A 3,950-nucleotide genomic window follows, 5' to 3' on the forward strand; every position below is an offset into this window, starting at 1 on the left:
CAGTTACTGTTGTCGTTTTTTCTTTACTTAAACTCTGTTTTACATGAAGGTAGAGTGAGCAATATAACATTAGTGGTAGTCTTGGCAGATTGGAATTCTGCTGTGGACCCTGCCACAATGCTGTCTGAAATGTCAAATTGTGGAGTCTACCTTTTTACTGTAGACTTATGCAATCAGCAAACCTGTCTTTTGGTTTTTACTTGTCCTGGGCCTGGTTTCCCAAAAGCATCTTAAAGAAGGCTAAGTTTATTGTTAAGATCCCATAGTTCTATTGTTCTAACGATGAGCTTTGCCTGAAGATGCTTTTGGGAAACCGGGCCCAGGGACTGTATCCACAAAGCGTCTCAGAGATGGAAAATTTGGTCGTAAGTGCTGAGAAGAGACATTTTTACACCTAATCTTATGCTAAAAGCTATGCATGAAGCCTCTAGTCATAGGGGTCCTACCTAGTCGACATATGTAGGACACCTCATGAGGAGTTGGAGTTTAGTTGAAAGAATGTTTTGATATTTCTGTATGAATGATCTGGATCTACATGCTTTTGAAAATTATTTCATATGATAATCCTTAATTGTTTTGTCACCTACACCAGATAAGTGCTGTGAAATGTGCTAATTTACAGGGTCAGCCATAATAGTATGGAGATCCTGGAGCAAATTAGGGTTATGTGCCTTGTTCAAGGACATCGACATTTTTCACCTTGACAGTTTAGGTATTCGAACCAGTGACCTTTCAGTTGCTGGCACAACACTATAACCGCTAGGCTAACTGCTGCCCTATATCTGCAGGTTAATAAATTAACACTTATTTTGGTTATTTAATTATCCTTATGTCAAATATCCATTTGTAGCGCAATAACATGTTTTTAAAAAGTGCCTAAATTGGGCCTTTAACTTTGATTCTGTAAGATGAAAAATGAAATGCAACATTATTGGCAAGGGAAATGATGCCAGCGTGTTGATATAACTAACGGCTGCAACTTTAGTTTTAGAAGTGGGGGGGCATCATTTTTATTTATTTTTTCAGGGGTAGATCAGCTTTTATATTGCAGGTTTACAGCAATGTAATTGTCTGCATTTCCAATCCCCCCCCCCCCAATTTTTTTGTGAATATATATTTTCCTTTTATTAACCCTACCATTCCTCCACTAATTGAAGTAAACTAATGGACACTTAGGCTTCTACTTCCAGTTTATACATACTATATACATTTCACGGACACAGTATATTTGACGATAGTTGTTTTGTTTTTAGTTCCATCCTTCAGCTCCACTCAAGCCCTCCCATATCTGAACACCATTGCCATCAATTTTTTTCAACTGTGCTGTGATGTTTCACAAGTTCAGAATCTCTTTATTCTCATAGATTATACATATTGTAAATTACATCCCTGCCTGCTTCTGGATTTTACTGCCACCTGTACGGACACACGTGAGTGTGTAAGAGAGAAAGGGTGAGAACATACAACTGACAAGTCCAAAATCGATGTCTACCTCTCAACATAGATGTTATTTAATTAGGCAAGTCAGTTAAGAACAAATCCTTATTTACAATGACAGCCTGGGATTTAAATAAATACTATAGAAATATAGGACCAAACACATCACAAGAAGAGACACAACACTACATAAAGAGAGACCTAAGATAACAACATAGCAAGGCAACAACATAGCATGGTACAAACATTATTGGGCACAGTCAACAGCACAAAGGTCAAGAAGGTAGAGACAACAATACATCACACAAAGCAGCCACAACTGTCAAAGTGTCCATGATTGACTCTGAATGAAGAGATTGAGATAAAACTTTCCAGTTTGAGTTGTTTGTTGCAGCTCGTTCCAGTTGCTAGCTGCAGCGAACTGAAAAGAGGAGCGACCCAGGGATGTGTGTGCCTTGGGGACCTTTAACAGAATGTGACTGGCAGAATGGGTGTTGTATGTGAAGGATGAGGGCTGCAGTAGATATCTGAGGGTTTTATAAATGAGCATCAACCAGTGGGTCTTGCGACGGGTATACAGAGATGACCAGTTGACAGAGGAGTATAGAGTGCAGTGATGTGTCCTATAAGGAGCATTGGTGGCCAATCTGATGGCCAAATGGTAAAGAAAATCTAGCTGCTCGAGAGCACCCTTACCTGCCGATCTATAAATTATGTCTCCGTAATCCAGCATGGGTAGAATGGCCATCTGAATCAGGGTTAATTTGGCTGCTGTGGTGAAAGAGGAGTGATTGAGGAACGATTCCTACAATTGAGGAAACCAAGTCTATATTTAACTTTAGCCTGCAGCTTTGATATGTGCTGAGAGAAGGACAGTGCACCTTCTAGCCATTCTCCCAAATACTTGTATGCGGTGACTACCTCAAGCTCTAAACCGTCAGAGGTAGTAATAACGCCTGTGGGAGGAGGGACATTCTTCTTACCAAACCACATTACCTCTTTTATTGCTCTGTGCATCTAGTACCTGGGTGAGTCTAGTTTAGTTTTTAGATGCACACTTTAATATATTTGCCTGTGCTGTTATGTATGACTGTCTACACCCCAGCCGTCTTCGGTTAAAGCGTTAGACGCCCATCTAGAAGGCGCATGTACGCTGATATGGTCGCCAGGTGTGTGGCGTTTCCTCCGACACATTGGCGTGGCTGGCTTCTAGATTGGCGTGGAAGGCATCCAGACCTTATGAAAGTTGCACAGTATACCCTTAATCTTAAAACAAATCTAGTGATACTGAACATAACATTTCTTCCATACATTGTGGGATGAAAACCAACTTTCCAATTAATGGCAATGCATTTATTAGCCACCACAAATGCTAGGTTACACAGTTTCTTCTGATAAATGTCCTGTATCAACATGTCCAAGCAAACAAAAACAGGGAGAATCTGTAGACAGAGTATCTCAGCCTTTGTCAGAATTCAGCCAGCCTTCAAAAGACCACAACATATGCAAACGTGTCCCCTTTTGTGCTTTACACCTCCAGCAGAATAATACAATTTCTGAGTGCATGATATTCACTCTTAAACTGCAGTAATTTATGTCTGAGATGATATGAACATGACTGGGCATTCTAACATATCTGTATCCATTCATCATCAATAAAGCCTCTATCAACCCTTGATACGGTTTGAACATAGCGTCCGTCTTGTCCAGTGTTTGCTGACAGAGAGAATCAAGTGTTGTCTGCAAAAATTCACCTCACCTCTCTGAGTCTGGTCTTCCCTGGCTGCCTGACTCTGCTGAGACCCCTGTCACCATCTGATCCTCCTAAAATGAGGCATGACAAAGAATTACCTTGGTGTACATTTATACATTGATTCTATTGTTGGATTATACAATGGTTCAATAACTGAAATGCCCAGACTGTACAGTGGCTTGTGAAAGTACTCACCCACTTGGCATTTTTCCTATTTTGTTGCCCTACAACCTGGAATTTAAAAAAAAATGTAGGTTTGTATCATTTGATTTACACAACATGCCCACCACTTTGAAGATGCAAAATATTTATTGTTAAACAAACAAGAAATAAGACACAGAACTTGAGCGTGCATAACAATTTACCCCCCCCCCCAAAGGTAATACTTTGTAGAGCCACCTTTTGCAGCAATTGCAGCTGCAAGTCTCTTGGGGTATGCCACTATAAGCTTGGCACATCTAGCCACTGGGATTTTTGCTCATTCTTCAAGGTAAAACTGCTCCAGCTCCTTCAAGTTGGATGGGTTCCGCTGGTGTACAGCAATCTTTGTCATACCACAGATTCTAAATTGGATTGAGGTCTGGGCTTTGACTAGGCCATTCCAAGACATATAAATGTTTCCCCTTAAACCACTCGAGTTTTGCTTTAGCAGTATGGTTAGCGTCATATTCCCGCAGAAAGGTGAACCTCTGTCCCGGTCTCAAATCTCTGGAAGACTGAAAAAGGTGTCCCTCAAGAATTTCCCTTTATTTAGCACCAT

The sequence above is a fragment of the Oncorhynchus nerka genome, linkage group LG28 (assembly GCF_034236695.1).
Source record: "Oncorhynchus nerka isolate Pitt River linkage group LG28, Oner_Uvic_2.0, whole genome shotgun sequence".
Taxonomy (NCBI): domain Eukaryota; kingdom Metazoa; phylum Chordata; class Actinopteri; order Salmoniformes; family Salmonidae; genus Oncorhynchus; species Oncorhynchus nerka.